Source organism: Amblyomma americanum, chromosome 11, assembly GCF_052857255.1.
Source record: "Amblyomma americanum isolate KBUSLIRL-KWMA chromosome 11, ASM5285725v1, whole genome shotgun sequence".
Lineage (NCBI taxonomy): Eukaryota > Metazoa > Arthropoda > Arachnida > Ixodida > Ixodidae > Amblyomma > Amblyomma americanum.
The window spans coordinates 22,429,611-22,451,178 of record NC_135507.1 but is presented as its reverse complement, the minus strand read 5'-3'; the positions used below and the strand labels follow the sequence as shown (position 1 = coordinate 22,451,178).

Below are 21,568 nucleotides of genomic sequence, written 5' to 3'. Positions count from 1 at the left end.
TGGCGCCCTCTCGGGGAGGAACAGCGCTTTAGATAACGCTGATGGCCGGCCCGATACGGTGCTCGGGAGCTGGGGGGCTAATTCATCTCTCTGAGAGTGACGAGAGGCCCTGAGAGCGCCGGCCGCCTGACGTCTCTATGGAAAACTTTACACAAAGGGCCATGATTGCCGCCGCTTGCTTTATCACAGTGTAAACGTATAAGCATCCACCCGGCGTCAACAGTGCGGATCATTAAGAGGGGACTGTTGTTTTGCCTCTCACCGTCTTGTCCGTTGTCCCTGCTCATCGGCCTTTCAGTAAGATGCTTGGACGATGACAACTCCGTGTAAGCCTTGCCCGCCGGGTCCCCCGGGCCCTGTATACCCCTTCAAGGAAACTTTGAATGCATCACAGTGTGCTTTATAATTTTTGATCCTTGCGTTAGCCCCATTTAGGGAGCTCTTATGTGCAGCGAAATCAGGTTCTAAAATAAAAAAAGGAGAAGTATATGGAACGGCACATTAACCGTTCTTCGATTCATGATTTGATTCATTAATTCGACCAGCTGGAGAATTAAACTCGCTCAATGTTTTTCGATTTTTAGAAAAAAAAGTTATGGTGACACATAAGCATCTGTAAGTCGACGCCTGTGTCTTGCTCAATCCGATGCAGTGGGTATGCGCCATTTATGCCCCGAGGACAACAACAACAATAATATAAGCACTGCCGTATGTTGGCAGAGAGCTGCCTGTTGAGTAAGCAGGGACGAATATAGAAAAAAAATTGACAGCTAAAAGCGTGCTTCTCTTGCAACAGTGAGTATGGTATGTCTTCCATACGAGGTCCGTCGGCAAAAGGACAGTTTTCGACATGCAATGATGAATGCCTTGAGAAAGCCGGTATCGTGACGGTAACCAGCAATTTTCCGAAGTATCTGCGAAGCTTGGGCTCAAAACGCGCTGAAAGCTAACAACAGTTACCATGGTGAACCTGCGCGTCGTCAGCAACTTTAACACAGGCAAAGCGAAACACTTCTCTTTCCCATACAAACCGAGATTCCTGCAGGGTCCCCAGTGGACACTCGCGTTACTTTGAACAGCTGGGTTATTCTCTTCACGGCGCTCGCTAACTAAGCAAAGAAGTGGAAAAATGGATAAATACTTCGAATGTCTCATTCCAGGAACAAGCTCAATTCTATTAGCTTCCATTAACCAACACCAGCGGGCTAAAGTGGGTATCCGGCACTTAAACTGGTGGGCTGTCTCAACCTGAAATCACCCCCTACACAGACGGCATAACATATCCCGCGTTTATGCACTGCGTCAAGCTGACACCGCTCAGTGTTTTGGAAAGTGAGCCGGGCATGGGCTCTGAGTTCGGAAAACAGTATTTATGAACGGGTTTGTTCACAACGTAAAAAACGCTTCACGATACGACGCGTCATTCGACTACCGCATCGTGAGAATGATCATAAAGTATTAAGGTGTGAAAAGGTGCGGGATTGGGATCCTCATAAACTATCGTTGTGCCCATGGCGCACCATGACTACCCCCCCCCCCCGCCCATTTCCCAGCCCCCATTCCTTTTCTCTTTTTTTTTTTCAGAGAAAGACAGAGAAAGTACATCGCATAACTTCGTTAATCTTTCAAACAGGCACCCAACATTAAGGGCACATTTATTAGCCCCTGCTAGACCCGTATATCGTCACGTTTTTTCAGACGCCCACGCGATAATTTACCTACACCCAAGCTGGCTCGCTTCTCGGCCTTAATTCGTCCCTCGGCGGGACACTTTGAAATGAATCGTTTCTCGAAGCCGTTGGTGCGACACTTCCAAGTCGTCTCGTCCGAGCGATAACGAGTCCCAAGACAAACGATGGGCTGTATCTGCTTCCCGGCGTCGAGTGGCCCCGTGGCAAACTTCACTCCATGCCGCGCTAATACAATTTCTCCCTCCGAGCTTGCCTCAGAGTTCCCTTCCCGGGCCCGGTCGTCTTTGTCTCCGCGCCTGAATGGCAATCTTTCTTCCATCTGTTCGCCGCTCGGTGACCTGCTCTCTGCGCGGAGAACATCCATCACTACGCCTGTTCTCACCCGTGGCTAGCCCGCCTGCGATCGCAGGTTAGCTTACACGCAGTTACGCAAGAAGTGAGAATTCCATTGAGATCACCCCGGGGTGAGATACTTATGGAGAGACCAATAAAGAGCAGTGGTGTATTTAAGGGGCAGATTACATAACTCTAAGTGACAATTAAAGGCCGACCGAATAGCTCTTCCTGAGCAACATCTCGCGATCAATCATTAAGTTAACTGCCACTGGCCACTGTGGTCAGTTTTGCTCACAACCTGGTAGGTGGGCAGGTTCTGATGACGCCACAAGGTCACGTGACCTAGGTAGCCCACCTAGGATACTTCTCCGGCGGGTGGCCACCTGGGTCACCCTACCGCCACCCTTTTTTCATTCACAACGCTTACAACGCTAATTACATATTACCTAATCTATAAAATAGAAAATTTTAGACACAGTCTAGTCTAAAAAACACAATAGTAAATTTTTTGTCATTACAATCCAGTCAAAACAAAAAAAGAACGACAGAATCGTGCAAAAAATACGACAAAATATTCTGTCGTCTTTGTTGTAACAACTTATATTTCTGTAGTATTGCAGTATTTTTATGCAGTACTGTAGTATTTTAATCTTATACTTTTGTAGTTCTGATGCTATATGCCAAAAGCCAGCATAATACTTCCGGAAATTCTGTTGTTAGTATAAAAATTTCGGTTGTTACAAAAGTTTAGTTTGCAGTAGAAAAACACGACAGAAAATTTTCTGTCACACAACAAATTTTCTGTAGTATTTCTGGCCGTGAACATGTATAACAACATAATTTCCTGTAGTTTCTACAGAAAAGTGCTACAAAAAAGCACAGTAGCGTAGAAACCTACTACAAAAGTAAAGAAACACCCGTCGTTACGTCAACACCACACATTGTGTCATATTTTGAACATGGTTCTATCTTTTTTATGACTGGGAAAATTCAAAATTCCACGATTCTGCTCATAGACCTCGCGACTATAGCTGGCGCCAGTTGACAGCCATAATATTCACTGTTGTAGCCGTAGTGCGACAGAAAGTGTTATCCTGGCTTTGCCCCTAACTTTCTACTAGCACCACATGGATAAATAACCGCATTCACACACTCTCCTCAAACACACGCCCACACAACACCAATATGCCTATAAAAACACACACAGCACGTTTATTGAACCGCTGTTAGACAAGCAGCAACCAGTATACCGATGCCTCTAAACGTCAATTGAAACCAAACCGTTCGCGCTACAGCGAGCTGTAAGCGAAGCGCACTAACCGCGCCGCACCTTCCAGGTTTGGGCATGCAGAAATAGGAATAGCACACAGCGCGGACCGGGGAAGAGGTCTTTACTGTGGAGAGACGCAACCTGAAACCCGTGTTCGCCGATCGAAAATCGATAACAGCGAAGAGGGCATTACGAGGGACGATCTGCGCTCGCCCCGGTCATCATGGAGCGAGATCGAACGCGCTCTCGAGTGGCCCCAAGTGGTCTCGCGGTGATGGTTGTTGGTTTTCTCTGCGGAAAGCGAAAAAATAGCAAAGCCAAAAATAAAATGAAATAAATAAACGCGAGAGGCGTCGCTGTGAAGCCGGGGAAAAGTTTCCAGAAATTACGGGTATAGCTTGCTTTCCCTCTCTGCGCAGTTCGCTCGCACGGTAGCCTGTTATCGACGCTAGCTTCGTAACTGGATGTACGAGGCAAAATGACGGGTTAGCGGCTCATGTTAAAAAGATTCCTCCCAAACAACGCCGGTCAGGACTTGGGGTTCAGTGAACGAGTGATTTGTTGACTTGTAGCTCATGCGGAGGCCGTAGCCGAGGCGCATAAAAAGAAGGACCGAGAATGAACAGAACAATGTAGCGGCTATCACTGCGATAGTTGCGTTGTCAAAACCGGAATATGACAGCAGCTGTTTGCCTCTTGGAACCTTCTTGTTTAAAACGTTGTTGGAAGTCAGTGCCCTGTTTGCTCCCTTCGTCTAGCTTTTAGTATCCGCGTCACTCTACGCAGTGCTACGGCTTGAAGTCATAACAAACTAGACCCTTCGGCAAAACGTGGTTGTAACACTTGTGGAATCGAACTTCCTTTTCAAAGACACTGATCAGGGAATTTAACGAAACTGTCCCCCAATGTGTCATAGGCTGGTGGTATTGAGAAAAGAAAAAGCGAAGGCGACTGCCTGCTACATTCAAGTTTTTAACACTCTTTTCTTTAGTTACGGCTCAAGGCTCAGTGCAGTTAGTTAACAACGTAATAGAATGCATGTCTGCTGTATCTGTGCGTAAAATATTCACCATCATGACCCCATATCATAAAATGCTTCAAACTCTCACCTCAAAACGGTCACTATGGTAAAAAGACGAATGCGGGGGGAGGGGGGGGGGGAGGGGCAAAGAAAGGCTACTTTCTTCTTTCATTCCTACACTTGCAACTGCTTATTGCCTGAATACCCAAACAGCGGGACGCTTTGTTAGAACGATGCCAAAAAGGTGCGCGAAACAAGCCTGCACATTTGCAGGATCGTTTCCTGTTCGGTTATAGTCGCAGTGAAGCTCCGCCCACATTCAAGACCGCCGCACAGAATTTCTTCACCACAAAAAAAGTCCATTGTTAAAATTTTTCCTGTTGCCTAAACAAGAAGCTAACCAACAGACTAAATTATAAGCTCAAGGATTTTTATGCCTCTGGCTTGTTCCACCCAGTCGAGCATTCAAAGCTGATTCCATTTACTGTCCGGAGAGTAACACTGGATGCCCGCGGACCATAGCCCCACTGTTAACAACTGCTGTTTTTTTTTTTAAGCTGCATGCTGCAATAGTTGGTATCGCTTTGTTGGTTTTGGCAGAACACAAAGTCAAGGACGATAGTGATGCGTCCATCTACACTACTTTATTCCTTGTCTTGGCGGCCTTGCAGAAGCAACAGAAAGTATTCGGAGGACCCACTGAAACCCCCGAAGGCTTGTCGATAACGGGGATTCCGGTGCCGCATCGAGAGGCCAGACAGAGGGCAGCACCGGACGACGGGTCGGTCCTCATCCGCTTACTAGCCACGCAAACGGCTCACATTCGCTGCCCACCCCCCCCCCCCCCCCCCCCCCCCCCCCCCACACCCAAGCTTCTCCACGTCACGTTCCGGGCCGAAAGCAGAAGCAGCAGCATACGGAGGACCCATCCGCACGCCACGCATCCACCAGCGCGTGCCGAGCGCGTTCGACAAATCAATCACCCGCGGCTGCCGCACGCCTACGCGGAAGACGCATCCTAGTCGAGCCGAGCCAAAGCCGAGCCGGAGCCAAGAAGAAGCGCGGGAACCGCGCAAAACGCGCGCGCGCTCTCCCTTCCCTTTTCAATGCAAAACCGTCCGCGAGGCGGCGCTTGCTGCAGCCGTTCGCCTCCTGGTTCGAACAAAAAGACGTAATCCCTGGAGCGTTATGGAAGACGTGTCAGACGGGGCTCGATTCATCGTTCCTGCCCGACGACGAATTACCCCGGCAGGCCGCTGTAATTCCTTCGGCTCGTTATTTCCCCTTCGCCGTCCGACACTGGCGGCCCCGTTAGCCCTCCTCCGGCACGAGGAAGACGGCGGCTGCCCCCTTACGTGCACACGGTAACGGAATGAATCTCCTCCCAAGGCGCTTCTTTTTACCCTAAAGAAACAATTTAGCGCGCCCGCAATACGCATCGTGAATCCGAGGTAATCCTATCAACGGGGGCGGCGCGCCGATTATGTACGTTTCCTCCTCTCTCTTTTTTTCTTGATTTTTATTTAAGCGGAGACCTTGCCTTATTCAGTCTTTCTGTCTCCGCCTCTCTCTCTCTCTCTCTCTCTCTCTCTCTCTCCTCTCTCTCTCTCTCTCTCTCTCTCTCTCTGTGTATGCGTGCGATTCGCTTCTCTGGCACAAAACCGAAGAACGACTAGTCATGAATAAGACGCGCTTCCGAACACGGGGCGCTTCCTTCCGGGGATAGTTGTAGCGGTCCACTTATATCAGACCGTTAAGTAGGGCCTCCTCCAATAGAAGCAGCGAACATCGGCTTGTACGCGCCGAAGAGATGTAACTTCTTACCGGTCCGCTTGATGCCAGTCGTAAGGGTCTCGCCGATGGAGAGGGAAATGTTTGATGCGACGGCAATCGCTTTGCCCTATTGCAGAAGCAGAAGCTTTTCTCATTAATGCTGATGCCATGGGAAGGGGCGTAGAAGGTATATACATTCTGGGTCTGAAGTGGCATGAATTAGGAAAACTAACTTTTTTTTTCTTTTCTGGCTTTTAATCACGGTGGCGTGCAGAAAAGTTTCGGGTCTTGCCATACGTGTGTGTTAGCCTGTAGTACATAACTAAATACTTGTCTCTTTCGCATTACGAGTAAACATAATAGAATTTTCAGTTACCACGAACGCAGTTCTTACCTTTGCCTCGCTATGATTAAATAAGGAGTGATGAGGAACTTACCCTCGTTCGCTATGGGATCTCCGTAGTGTAACAGTCAATACCGAGGCAGAAGCAGGACACTAGTCAGGACACCCGGCAATTGTGCGTAACTTCAGGCTATTGTCCTCACCTTCCTTGTTTTCACTTTTGTTTTGTATCAGTTCGCTAACAATTTTTAACCTCATTTGCATGTTGTGCTTCTTTTTGACACACTCCAATTATAGTTTTGAGTGTTGCGTACTCTCGTTATTCTGCCTGCGGTGTTTGTCACTGTTTATAATTGGTTTTTGGGGGAAAGGAAATGTCGCAGTATCTGTCTCATATATCGTTGGACACCTGAACCGCGCCGTAAGGGAAGGGATAAAGGAGGGAGTGAAAGAAGAAAGGAAGAGAGAGGTGCCGTAGTGGAGGGCTCCGGAATAATTTCGACCACCTGGGGATCTTTAACGTGCACTGACGCATTTCTTCCTGTTCCTGCCCTTCCCTCTTCACTGCTAGATGCATTGATAATATAATGAAATAAACTCGCACGCTTCTTGAGTGCCTAGTTTTCTACTTATCCAGTTGACGAACTTTGATAGGCATTGCGTATGAATTAGCTAAATCAGCCTTGTCCAATATCAGCCTAAACAATATTGTCCTAAATCAGCCTCTTCCAATATCAAGCATGTGTTAAAAGACCACGAAAGGGGGGCAAAGTTCGCGCTGACAACAACGTGTGGGGCAACTTACGCCTTAAACCGAACAAGACACACTTAAATAACGTCGTAAGTTTTCCTTTTCTTATCAACAGCACTAAGTTCCCGCAAAGCAAAACGCAGCTCTGATACCGCCTCCAAAGATACACTCTACAAATAGGCGTCACGAAGAACCAGCGAGATAAGGGTGAAAGAAAGGAGCGCATCAAGATGGCGTCCCTCAGACGGCCGTCCATTATAGAATTCAAATGGGGTCCGATTTGAATCCCTCGCCAGCTTAGAATCGACCAACCGAGGTCACCGGTGCAGCGCAGAATGCGAGCACGTACAGACAGATCCCCGCCGAGCCGGAGAGCGGCGGCGGCATAAACCTACCTCTCTGTCGGCGCTCGTTATCGGGGCATTACGGGACTGCAGTCGACCCCGGGGAGCCCGTGGTCGAAACCCCGGACGGCAGCGTCGCCGTCCCAATTACGTGTCGCGACCCGCGATCGCCATCTTCCTCTACCTGCGGCGGACCTTCTCGAAAAAACGGCGGCATCCAGCCGGGGCGCTTGGACGGACATAAATGCGAAGCCCAGAATGGCGAAAAGACGGGTTCCATCCAATCCGTAGCGCGTTGGGAAGCAGCAGGAGGAGAAAAAATTACTCAGTGGCTTAACTTGAACAACCCTGGAATTCAGCGAAAAACGAGCACGCTTGCTAAGCGTCTGGGGCTCGTCCATGGCAGCTCCGCTACACGCTCGCGACAGCCGTTTTATATATACACCCGCACGACCACGTGGCTATGACGTAGCATCACACGGTCTTACGACACCCCCATCGGATGTCATCACGTGGCTTCACATCACCCAGTAGATGGTCAAAGGTCAACCCAAAGGTCACCCAATGTCAAAGGTCAACCAAAGGTCATAGATCAAGGTCAAGGGTCAATGGTTCGACACCATAACTGTACCACATATGGTCATACACGGATAACGTGGTTGGGCTGAAGGTCGTTCAAGGTCATTCTCCGGCCTACGCGACGACTGCTTTACCTAGCGGAGTGAATGCTTCTCCCTTCAAAATTCCTAATACCGGCCGACTTACGAGCCCAGACAGAAGTGTGACCTTCGAGACTCGTCCGACGATCTAAGTGTATAGCGAAGCCAACGGAAGCATAGACCGAAGCTGGCAGCAAATAGGTGCTGCCTTGATTCCTTGCGCTGCGCAGCCAGCCAGCCAGCGGTCAAACAACGGAAGCCGTTAAACTCAAAGCAGCTGGCCCACGATGAAAATCTGCGGATATTCAGGGTCACGGGGGAGTTTCTGTCCGCTAGACAACGTTTCGACGGGAGCCCTTGTCTTTTTCTCGGCCAAGTACAGTCGGGGACAAAATTCTGTGGACCAGGAGTTCCTCAAACGAAGCCGATAGCCCTGCTATTAGCCAGCGGCTGTAGACCACACTTGCGGAGGTGAAACTCAAAATTTTGTTATTTTATCTCTACAAGTGGAGTCTCCAGCAGCCGGCTAATAATAGAGCTACCGGCTTCCTTTGAGGAAGACGTGGTCCACCGAGTTCTGTGCCCGACTGTGCTCTTGTCGAAACGTGAGACAGAAGCGGACTGAATGAAGGTCCACTTCACGCAACTCGTTCACTTCGTCTTGTATTGTGAAAAATCCCATCATTCTGCCTTCCCTCTATGCTGTGGATATTGTCACCGACAAACGTAGCAAGAAACGGGAAACACAGCCGTTTACTGGGGCGAGGCTTGCCGAACCGCCGCGTTCATTCGAGACAAAAGAAGACGTTCGGCCACACTCTGGGAGACAGGTTCGGCCACCAGGTGGCGCCGGCAGAATGTCAACAGTGTGGCAATATATACACGGTGTTTCACCTAACTTTAGCCAAGACTTGAACGCAGCAAAGACTGGTGCGCCGCAGACGCGTGCTACCAATAGCAGACTGTTTGACACCGTGTGGCGCGACTATACAGCGTTTTCTTAATTGCCCTTAAATTATTTCAATTACTCTTAGCTAATTAACTAATTAGGCGAAATTCGGAAACTACTCCGAGCTGCACCACAGGACGGAAAAACAATATATCTTTGGTTTGACGCGTTTTCGGCGCAGCACTTTTGCTTTAAAGCACTCTGACCAGAAAGGAGTTTACTCCCTTTTAACACACGCACACGTATAGTAACGTTTAGAGTGAGCCTTGACTCAGATCACGTGTACCAACCTCTCTCTATACGTGAATCTAAAGGAATCACGCCGTTGAAAACAGCCTGCGGCCACTGAAAATTCGAGCTTCGAGAAGATTTCCGGCAGGAATACGGTGCATAGAAATCACACCATGCCGAGAGGCTCAAGTGCATGGTGATCGAATTCGGGACGCAACGGTTGCGAATAATACCCCCCTCTCCCCTTGAATTCAACTCCCCCAGGGCAAAGGCATGTCACCTATCACGCCTAAATAGTGAGAACCCGCAACCCGTCACTTCCCATTCGAGCCATGAAATTACTTGATCTTCAATGAAGTTGTTTCACCCTCTGACCCTCTTCTTTTCTCTCTCTCACTAGAACCGATGTTTTCACGCACTTTAACTGAGTCACATTGGCGGAGAAAAGTCAATCCTGCGTCCTGCTTTTACCTGCTCCGGAATTGCACCTTCGAGGCGCCGAATCCCACGGGGCTGCGCTGTGTCCCGCATTTCCAATGGCCCTGCGTCGCCACTAGCATTGCCACTTTGGTCGGGGGGAGATTAACGGCCGAGCTCTTAATTAGGCACTTAGATCGACGCCAAATGAAGACGCCGTGATTCCCCTCGCTGCGACAGAACAGGGTCCTCGCCACTAATAAATTTTAAAAATAAAGTAAAAAGAAATCCGGTCAGGCAGGAGTCGCCTGATTAATCGAATGCCGTGCAAGAGACAGACTCTCAAGAAGCGGCTTTTTATTCCCATGCTTCCTTCAAATGTAGTCGAACCGGGCGCTACAGACCCCGAACATGTATCGATTTTGGCCGACTCCGCCACCTGCCTACTCTTCGATCGCATACACTCATCTACGATTATGGGCGTCTTGCGGTTAAAATCGTGCGTCGTTAAGTCGTGCCGCTATGGGCCGCAAGAAAGGAGCAGCGGTTCCAACGGCGTCCCGCAAAGAAGCCGCGCGTCGTGTTCTTGCCTATTCGCGCGCAAAAGTGATTAATTAAGACGCCTACCGGCCTTGATTAATCGCCAATTACGGCCTCTCACGCGACCGCATAGTGCGCGGCCCGCTGGGAGGCGATTAATTTCCCCCGGCTGCTGCGTCAAGTCGCCGCATTAACGCCGCGATTCCTTCTTCCGCGTCGTAACAATAAACCGAGCCATCGTCTTCCTCCTTTCCATCGCAGGCTGTCACGCCGGCGGTTTTGACCTCCCATAACGCCCCGCTGACTGCGAGCGAATGCAGCCATGAGCCGCTTCAGTAGACGTGGCCAAAAAGGGAATCCCCGGCTACTTGAACTCGATGGTCGTTTCCTTATCACGGTAACCTTATCACGGATGTCAAGGACAGTCCCTCTTTCTAATCACAACGTTTATTCATGCAATAACACAGCCAGGCTATGTCGGCACCGGAAGTGTGCGCAAAATGTGTCGCCAGATGTAATGTCATCAGCTGGTAACGTCATAAGTCATGATCTGAAGAGTGCTGTTGTGAATTATATGTAGTCAACGATTAAACAACGACGAGTCAGAGTCATCAGTCATCGGTCATTAACATTAGCCATTATTAACGACCCTAGTCACAATGATCATGTTGATATTAATAATGAAATTAATTAATAATATTGATTAATGTGTGTAATTAGCTTGCTCACTTAATGATTCTAATTAGTGTGGCCATGTGGCGTCATGAGAGTGTGACGTCCTCTGTACGTCTGACGACGTCACGCCTACAACCAATCAACAGCAGCAAAAAAAGTACACATCATCGAGTGGTAGCATCGGAGATCGAGGATTGGCAGTCGCATCTTAACAAAGTGGGCAAGTTGGTGCAGAATGGCGTCGACTAGGAGCCACCAACGTCGCGGCAAACACTAATGCTTTCGCATTTCTCCAATGCAGTCTCTGCAGCGATCTGCAAGTTTTTTTTTTTGTAGAACTTTAGAAGCCAACGACATCATCACATCTGTTTTGTGGTTGACTCTTTATTGTGGGATGTCCTTAGTAAACCATTGTGATAGGAGAACTTCTGACAACTCAGTTAAATTTTTGTTTTGAGTGAAAAATCAATTATATAGATCCTTCTGGCTGTGTTGATGCTTCTCCAGTAGCAAAATACTCATTTAATGCATAGAAAATTTCATTAAGAATTTTTCCTTCACGCGGCACAAAATTGTGACGTACACACCAGAAAGTACACTGCGATGACCTTTATGAACATAGTGGCGGTATAGTTGCGCCCTCTCTGATCCGCGCCATAAAAGTTGTGACGCAGTACAGCAATGAACTTGCCAAATCAGGCGTTGATGGCAACACCGGCATTTCATTCTCTTGTTCCTTTCTAATTTATATGTCCTCCGTTTTCAGTGACAGTAGCGCATTTGTCGCGTTAGAATGCAGTAATCTATTGATACAGGTACACTTCAAATTGCCACCAGTGTTCGCTTAAATGTTCCACCTCTCTGTAGCACTCGCGAGCGCAAGTTTAGCAGACGCTTTTGAGAAAAACACGGTCCCGTAATCTCAGAAATAGGAAAAGTGCGAAAACAATTGATCTCGTAGAGTCAGGAAAGAGAAATGAAAAAATAACAAATGGTACCAAAACCAGACAAGAAAGGCACGGCTGCACTATCCCCGTAGCACGCTCTCCTCCAAACTAGATATCGCGCGAAAAAAGAAATAATATAGAAGCAATGCGTGCCACACCATGAATTCTGAGCCTGCTCAGATTTATGGTGCTTCCTGTTCCGCTAGTGCTTTATTACTGGCTGCTTGCGGACGCCTTTCTATTATTTCTCGTTTGTCCGAGGTTCTCGCCGTGGCAGGGCTTTTATTTAATCAAGCTCGAGGCGTTCCGAGTTAGCACGCAGGTACCTTAACCGGTACACCTCACTATAATAGCGCAGTTTTGTGAAGCACACCTTTTTTTCCTTACTCAGATTTATAGCCTGCTGAAGTGACGCTTTTCTTGGCTGCACATGAAGATTAATGTTGGTTGAACCCTTGGAACTATCCTCATCCAGTCTAACGCATGCGATAAAACTCGTTTAAACAAACGTTGCACTCCCCCCCCCCCCTCCCCCCCCTCCACACATGCACGCATGCATTTATGTGAGAGCATTCATGTCGTGCATTTTTAGAATAGTCGCGCGAGTTCTTGGATTATAAATAGCGCTGCTTATGCCGCAAAACAAGAAAATAAATAACCACTTCATAATCCGAGAGAGTTATAGGAAACTCTTTTTTTGTTCTTTTTGAACCGCGTTATCAAGTACTGCTGGTAAAAAAAAAAACTATGAAATGTGCGTGTGCGGAAAAAAAATATTTTGGCGCAGTCCCGCCAGCCAATAGCCTGAAATGCTAGATGTATGAATGCTAGATGTATGAGAGGGCGCGGATAATCATTTCCCTGTTATCACTACCAGGCGACTGGGTCACCAGGCGGCGCTGCTGTCACTCTGCCCTCGACCACACGCACCCCGCAAACTTTTGCTGGAGTCTGTATACCAAAAGGTGACATACAGCAATGCCCACAGCCATGAACGCACCTTAGGGTGAAACAAAGCTGGGACGAAATCGACATCGTTTCCTTCCTACGTAGGTTCCATTCGACGCGATTCTAAGAAATCGCATTGATTCGGGTCATCATCATATCATTCAGACTACGCCCACTGCAGGACAAAGGACTCTCCCACATCTCTCCAGTCAGCCCTGTCCTGAATAGCGCTAAACAAAATGCGAAAAACCCAAGTGAAGAAACTAAAAACCGCTGACGGGGGAACGCCGGGAATAGGTACATAAAACGACTAAAGCCAAACACAGCGCCCATATACACATATTAACAGGCAGCACAATTCACATTTCTTCTCGTTCCGGGGACGAAATTTCAATCCCCGAGTGGTCTGTAAGTTGGCGCTTGTTAAGTTTCTTTTCTTTACATTTGTTTTCGCCGTGCGCTCCGTCAAAGACGAAAACAAAAATAAAAATATTTTCCCGGAATTTGGGCTTGTATTAGCGACGACTCCGATAGGTTTTGCGGTCAAGCGCATCATCGCGTTTGTTCCAGAGCGCGAAGATCCGGCCATGACGCCTCTGCCGGCCTCGAAAATGTCCGCCACCTACGCAACCACCGCGGTACGCTAGGAATAGGCGTTGCACTTCAATCTCGGGCAACAGCGACAAAATACCCGTGACAACGACGACCACCAGGCCAAACATATCTCGAAGAGAAAAAAAAGAGATATGGCGAAGATTTTGTGCAGCGAAAGAGAACCGTTCTGGAGGCGGAAAGCTTACGAGTTTACCTGTCTTCGGTTGCAGCTATAGCAGAACAACTTTCTTGCGGGAAAGCGAAAGCATACTAGGTTTTCTTATTTGATGTTTTAGGACTAGATGTCCTCTAATCTTGAAGTTCAACGTTCGAAGTTAAGCTGCGGACATGTCCTAAGGTACGAGGGGGGGGGGGGGGGATAGGGAGAGAGCGAAGATGGGGGAGGGGGGAGATAGGAAGAGAGTGAAGATAGAAGAAGGAAAACAATTTCTCGCCAGCGAATGAGACAGTTCGGTAAAACCTAGCTAACGCCACAGCAAAACGAGGACTGCGCGGTGCTTAAGAAGGAAAGCCGGGGGTGCCGGCAAGCAACGCCGCGTCAAGCTCAAGTATCGGAACACCGTCCGGAAATGAAATAACTTTGTGAACGCGAAAAAAAAAAAAAACAGGGAGGAGATGGAAGAAGCAGAATCGTGTTTCATGTTTTCGAGCAGAGTGCTTCATCCACTCTTCGCGTGCCAAAAATAAAAAAATAAAAGCATCCGACAATCAGAAGCCAGCCATCACCCCAGGTACAACGCCCGGAATCGTTCGCGGCGACACTGCCTAGGGCCTCTCGCTTCGTTCCTCACAGAACGAGGGTAGAAGAAGGAAGAATACGGAAAGGAAACTAGGCTGGCCAGAAAGAAGAAGAAAAAGCATCGTGCAGGAAGCTTCGAACTCGAAGGTTAAAGGTTAAAAGAGGAATAAAGCTCGCACTCACAAACGGAAGCACGGGATGGGGCGCCAACGAGGAAATACACCAATAAAACACCGTTCTCGTCATCGGCCCACCCTCATCTTCAGAGGCAATCAAACATTCCAAATCGCGCGAAGACGACGCCGGTAAACCCATCGCTACATCCTCAAGTGCCTCCGGGCAGCGAGAGAGGAAATAAAAATAAAGAACGCGCGATAAACGTAATAGTACGAGAAAAAAAAAAGGATGTCAACGTAAAGCTGGTTTCACCTTGCGCCCCTGAGCCCAGAGGGAAAACAAGCTTCGCGCGCGTCCGCTTACGGCCGCTTTGGCGAATTGCGCTCGTCCCCCGAAGTTCGTTCTCCAGCATGGGCTCGGGGTTGGGCACCGGCGGAGGAGAGAGAGGAAGAGTAGAGAGAGAGGGGGGTAATAGTGAATTGCAGGACAGGCGCCGAGTAGGCGCTACGCGGGAAAGAGGACGCGGCGGCTCAATTTGCACATACAATAACTTCTATCGCCGACAGCAACCGGAGCCCTCGCGTCTTTTACCAAGGATCCGAGGGGCACCGGAGAACCGGCAATCGCGAGGCAGCCGAGAACGGACGCCCAGGGCGAGATCGCTGAGGAGTCGATTGAAGAAAAGCGTTGCTTCGGAGCGCTTGGAGTAAGCTTTGTCAGGGAAAACATAAATAGTGCGGGCAGATAGAGAAAGAAACAAGAATAATGGTGGAAAGCCAGCACTGCCTAAGGTGCCCTGGGAAACAGCGGGAGTAACTCAGATGAAAAGGATAAACCAGATGCAGCGTATGAAAACGGAAGCTAGCTGAGCTCGGGCTGACTATGCTATATGTGGCTAAACGAAACATGCTAAAGCCCTGGCTACATGCTCTTTGTCTGTGGGATTGTGGTGCCACTGGGTTCTCTTGAGAAATGTAAGATAAAATAGCCGTATACTTTCCTTCACCGTTGTACGGTGGTTTCCTCCGATTTTCGATCCCATCACGGCGTGTATGATACCCTACTTAAAAAGGGGGGGGGGGCAGCGGAACGTTGTGTGCAGACGCAGCTCCTCGATTGTTTGATGACGATAATGATATGACTACAGCGCAAATCAAGTGCGCACTCTCTACACAATCTCTTCGCCTACTACGGGGCACACAAGGGAAGGTGTCTGACCACTCCAGTAAGCTCAATCACAAGATAACTCTAAAAAAGGGACCACTCACGGTGTTTCAGTACAACTTATGTTCACCGAAGCTAGGATCGAGGTGTTGGAACCATTAGAGGGCTGCAAAATGTAAACAAGAAGGTACGGTGGAGCACGTGGTGCACTCTCAGATGCTCGGCAAGCTCTACGCATGCCACTGCGAAGTCTTGTACGCTTGCTTTCCCGTGTATTCGAGCCCGACATCATCATTTTTTTTTTTGCGTGCAAACCGTGGCGTTTCACCAGAATCAGAGCAATGTTAGCCCCAGAAAGAAGGTGGATCGAGAGAACCATAGCAAGTGGGCGAACATAAATTTCGTCAGAGGAGGATTGATGTTACAGAAGGGTCGTTTCCAAAAAGCCTCTTTTCATTATCATCGTACCAAACTTTTTCTTTTTCAATCCGAAAGAAATGTTTTGCTGGGTTCTTCAATTATAACATTTAAGCCACGTGAATCACAGAAGGCTGTAAATAGCTCGCGCTTGTGAACTTCATCTGATGCAGCATGCAATGCAGTAAAGGTTAACATTGTCAGCATTACCGCCCCTTCGTTTTACGGCGTCTGTTCTGCTTTCTTGTTGTTGTTGCATACTATCTCTGCAAAAAAATGTAAAGCTGCTGGAAATGCTGAAAGGAAGCCCCTTCTTAGAAGCGCGACCGCAACGTGCACTTCGCCGAACGAACGTCATTGCGCGGTGTTCACTCGAGAGCTTACATTCGAAGACGATCCTGTCCGTAGCCCGGCTCCCGTTCTGAAACAAGGCATGAAATAATTATACTTTACTGAGAAAGGATGTGCAATGGCGAGAAGCGCATGAAAATAGCCACGTGACACATATTCGCCTTGTGATTAGCCGGCTTTATTTTCATCGGCCTCTCTTCGCGCCAGCCAATCACGATAACCAATGATAAGATAAACAGTGTACCTCCCAGTCCTGGTGCTATTATTATCATCAAAAGCTTTGTAAGTCCTGGTCAGATTTTTTTATCTCCGAGCATGCGCATTGCGAAAACTACCACTTTTCTGTGTTACAGGAATTAATGAATAAAAAGGCTTTGTTTAATCGTTAGAGATACCCTTACAAAAATGCTCTATAAACTGTCCATTGGCTTCTTATAAACTCTATTGTCTTCCAATAGATATTCCCTCTTGTTTATTCCTAGTCAACAAGCTGTCAATGGAAAAAGTATACTAAAAGTGTATCGACATAAATCATTAGACTGTGTATAGGATTTGTATTGTTTTTATACTAGTGGATGTGCATATAGAAGGTCTATAGACTTTATAGGCAAAAGTCTATCAACAGTCTACAGACTGTCTAAAGAACTTTTTGTGAGGGAGTATGTGACGACAGGAAAAAAAAGTGACTGGCTTGTTGCTTCAACATATTGAGGAGTACATCGCGGTCGCAAACACGGACAAGAAAGATTGACACAAACACAGGCGCTGTGTTTGTGTCAATCTTTCTTGTCCGTGTTTGCGACCGCACTGTAGTCCTCAATAAGAAAAAAATAGCAACATAGAATGGGGATGAATAGGAGAGATGGCTCTCGTATGAACGGAATACAGGTAACAACAATTAAAATAAAACCGTTTACATAGAGGCGAATAAAATTAGTGCAGACGACAAGAACGAACACGAAACTCTGGCGTTCTCTGAAAGCACTCGCACTGGTCAATGACATCAGTCCTGCCTGGCGCGAATGTTCTCCCTTCCTAGCAAGCCTCAAAAAGACTGCACGGCACAAGAGTAAAGCTAAGATTTTAGCGAGTTGGTAAGCATTCATGGTGGGTGAACAGCGCTTGTCTTGCCTTTGTCCCGCCTTTGTTGCGCTGTTCACCCACTATGAACGGCACAAGAGTCGTAATAGAGCGAAAACCGCTGCCATAACTCTTTCTGGGCGTATCGGAAAACACCATAAGGCTTTTTCGCAAGACACACGTGTGACGGAAAATTACCGGCCGTTGCTGCCATTGCCACATGAATGAATGCAGGCGGTTGCTCAAGTAGCTTTCAAAAATCAATGCGTCGAAAGAGAGGGTTAGAAGAGAGCTGAGGCCCCAAAACACGTGCCGCTCATAAAAGCCTTCAGCGTGTGCTGTCACTTGGCGCGGTGTTAGGCTGGCGAGTATCGTTGCCGGTAGAGGGCGCGACGGTTGGCCGCAGATCGAAGGCAAGGCACTCACACGTGTCGTCACACTAGACAGCCTTTCAAAGCCCTAATTATTCCAGTATGGCGCAGTAGAGGCGTCATTTGCAAAGAATAGCCCGGGCAGCGTCGTTACGCAGTTCGACCGGACCCGGTTGTTGATAACACGTGCGAGGAGGTGCTTAAGCTCGTTCCCATATTAGGCAGTTAAAGTTAGACTTTAAACGATTAAAAGACCGTGAGGACAGTTTAAGAAAAAGATAAAAGTTCTTTGGCTCGCGATTTCCGAGAACGCGATTGTGAGGGCAAGCTTCTGCGCGGTCTGGAGGTAGAGGTAGTGCGCCTCCCGACGTTGAGGGAGCCAATATCATTATTCTTATTTTTAATCCCACATTTTCGCGTATTATACACACCGAAATGTTTAGTTTTGATGCAGGAACAGATGCGTGAACTTTCTGCAAAATAAAAGCTGCCCACGGGCAACCTTACTGGCCGTCTAAACCAGTTGTTCTGACAGCAGCAGAGTAATACGTGGATAAATCACACATAAGCTAGCATGAAAAACACATAACAAATAAATAAACAAAACAACATGTGCGGCCTGCATGTCGCACATTAAAGAATACATTAGTTGAATGTCACGACACGAAGAGGTGTGTTTATATCTATTGATATGATAATTACTTAACTCTTATTTAACAACACGGCGCCTACCCACTCGGCTGTCGGAATTTCTTTTCAGCGCGCTTTTACCTGTGCGGTATGAAAAAGACGTTAGGGTCGCCCTAGAATGCACCATGGATGGCTCTATCGTCTTTTGCTACCACCGTAGAGAAAGCGCGCGATGAACAAAAATAATGTTCGCATTTCTGTACCCCTGTACATTTGTACTACATTATATGCTGCTTTTTAAGTCTGTACTCATAATCCCGTCGTATGCAGCCGATTACTGTGCAGTTGCTACACCCTTGAAACTAACATGTTGGGGGGCTAGTTGGTGCATTTCAACAGAAAAAACTGGCGCCAAATCAGACAAGACACAGCAAGAAAGACTGGACAGGCGCAACCAGTCTGTCAGCGCCTGCTCATTCTTTCTTTCAGTGTGTTGTCTGATTTGGCTCCAGTTTTTTTGTTGCTACACCATTCGTAAGCTCATCTTGATGCTATCTCTACTCTACGGCTCTGCCGTCTTGACTACAGTGACAGGAAGCAAACTTTGCTAAGTCGTCAGAGACTCGGCGTTGCTTTAAAGGAACCACCGCTGATTCCCAATTGGTGCTGCCGACAGGCTTCTGTGGGGCATAAGTGAGTGTGATGGGACGATAGAGCGCGTACTTAGTGCATGCCTTATGTTCAGCGCTCAGAAACAGACGCTGTGCCTTAAACCACACTTATCCTGGGCCGCTGGCGAATATCGAAATCATTGGAAGCTGGCTACCGAGATCACCAACCCTAAAGGCCACCAAACCTGAAGGACACTGGCAACCCTGAAGAACACTACCATAACGACAGGTTATGGCAGTGCCCTACTCTCTTCACATCCTTTACAGACATGTTTCATCTTTATTCGATTCCTTTCTCTCTCTCTGCTTCCTCGCTTATATTCCCTCTTTTTCATTTCTCAATTGTAGCGCAGTCAGCCGGAATAACTGCAATCATCATCAATTTAACGCACGCAGCTGTGTAAGCTAGCTGGTAGCGAGACGCATCAATTCAGAAAATGACAAGCCTGAAATACGACTGACAGATTCACGTCCCTAAAAATGGAAGGGTTTTGCTTCATGGCGTACGTACAAAGCAATGGAGCTTGTAACACCTGAGTTGAGCACGAAAAAAGATTCTGGAACGTGAACATCTGGTAGAGACCTTCCTGGCCTGATGGCGAATTAGAGGAGAAAAGAAAGACACTCTGACCAAATGCTCATGAGAACCTGGCCAATCCCCCGCCGTGGGTATGTTTCATTCAGCCTGAGGACATCATCATCATAATCATCAACCTATACGTTTTTCGAGTTGCATCACGCAACAATGCCTTGTAAGACGTTTCCGTGGGCTTTACTAAAACCTGTAGATATTGCAGAATAAATTGTATTGCATTGTATCGTATTGTACTGTATGAATAAGAGATGGCTAAAAGCTTGGTAAAAAGAAAATGCGAATGTTGGAAGCGATGGTGATTCACTGCTTCTTTGCCAACCTGCCCTTACGCTTGAATGAACGACGAAATGTGATAGCCGAAGCGGCTCCCGAAGTTGTCCCAACTCGGCAAAGATTGTTGATATCAACAGCCGGAACTCGGGAGAAAAAACTTTTTCCTCGCAAACCGGCCCAGTCCAGGGAGACACCATTCGTTCTCGTTATCTCTCGGAGGGCGCACGCAGTCGGCCGCCCCGTGCTGTCCAACGCTATCCTGGGGAGAAAAGAATGGGGAAACCCGAAGGCTGGCACGCGGTGCACAGACATCGAACCCTCCGCGCAGAGCACAAATGGGGAGAGGGTACCACACTGCCGCAGCGCGTAGGGAATAAAAGGAGGATAACAGTGTGAGAAAGGGGAAATAGGGTGAGGGAGGGAGTCTGTGCTTGCCACGCTTTGGAGAGAATAGGGAGAGCGGCGAAGAACAAAAGGCTACTTCCGTCCGCTCCCTAGAAATCGCGACAACACGGCGGGAAAAGGGAAAGTCCCGAAAAGCCTGGAACGAAAGGAAGCGAGGGGAAAACAGAGTGTATGTGAGAACGCTAGGGAGAGGCGGGAGTGAAAGGGCGAATTCGGGAGAAAGAAAGGTGCGCGCGCTTACCAAATCAGCGTTTAATAGAATCCCCAATCGTCGATCAGACTAATGACTCTTTCAAAGTTCTCGGCTCTCTTCCCTCTTTCCCCTCTGTTGCCTCTTTTCCCCGGTCCCGCCGAGCGAGCGGTGTCGACGACGCTGTTGCTTTTTTCCCTCAAGGCGCGGGAGGCAGAGGAAAAGGCTTATTGCGCCTGCCGAGCCACGAAGAATGGCGTTGCCGCCACCGACCGTGCTAAAGCTTTTTCCTTTCGACGCGTATATATTGGGGAGAGCGCGTGCCAGAGAGATCGCGGAGAGAAAGCGCGCGTATAACCTGCGCGGGAGTTTTGCAGGGAAAGGAGGGAAAGCGAGATCCCCAAAAGAGCACTAGCTCGGGGCGCGCTCCTTTTTCCCGTCGCCGGCCGTGTCATTTTAAAGCGGCAAATCAGGCTTTAATGTCGAGCGGCGTGAATAATAAATCAAGATCCGGTCTTTAAGGTGTATCTGCTTTCCGGCGCTCGAGTGAAGTTGTGAGGGAAAATAGGGAAGAAAATGGGGAAAAGATAGAAAATAAAGGGAAACGAAGCGGTGGGCCCTGGTGCCGGAGAAGAGAGATTTCTCTGGGCTTGCGAGCCCGGGGCAAAAGTGCTCCCGCACCAGGGCAGGCGACGGCGAGTTAGCGCCAAGCCAGCTCTCGTCTAACGGGGGTTTCCTCTCGGGCTTTTCGGCCCGGACGGCTAAAAAGTTTCGCGCCCAAAAAGGAAGGGAACGCGGTATCCCCGGGGTGAAATCAGGCGCCTAAACAAGACCAACTCGACTTTTTTTTTTCCACCCCTCGCTCCGGCCGCGACAAAAGGGAGGCGAGAAATACGGCCTAAAGAGCACTTTTAAAACAAAGGTTCGAGCTGGATTTGCATGCGCGCAGTGCGCGGTACGAAGACCGGCCGCGGGAAGCACAAAGCCAAAGCAGTCGCTCGCTACTTTAAAGCCAAGGCCGGAAACCTAATCTGAGGCGCGCTTCAAGGCGGGAC

At 48.4% G+C, this 21,568-nt stretch overlaps 1 long non-coding RNA gene across 1 annotated transcript in view; it reads right to left on the bottom strand.

The window, feature by feature from the left end:
* LOC144110653 (uncharacterized) overlaps nt 1-21,568 on the bottom strand; it is a 462,868-nt gene that overhangs the window by 244,347 nt on the left and 196,953 nt on the right. The window contains exon 4 of the long non-coding RNA XR_013309890.1: nt 16,332-16,368. This is a non-coding gene — a long non-coding RNA (uncharacterized LOC144110653). The remainder of the gene's footprint in view (nt 1-16,331; nt 16,369-21,568) is intronic.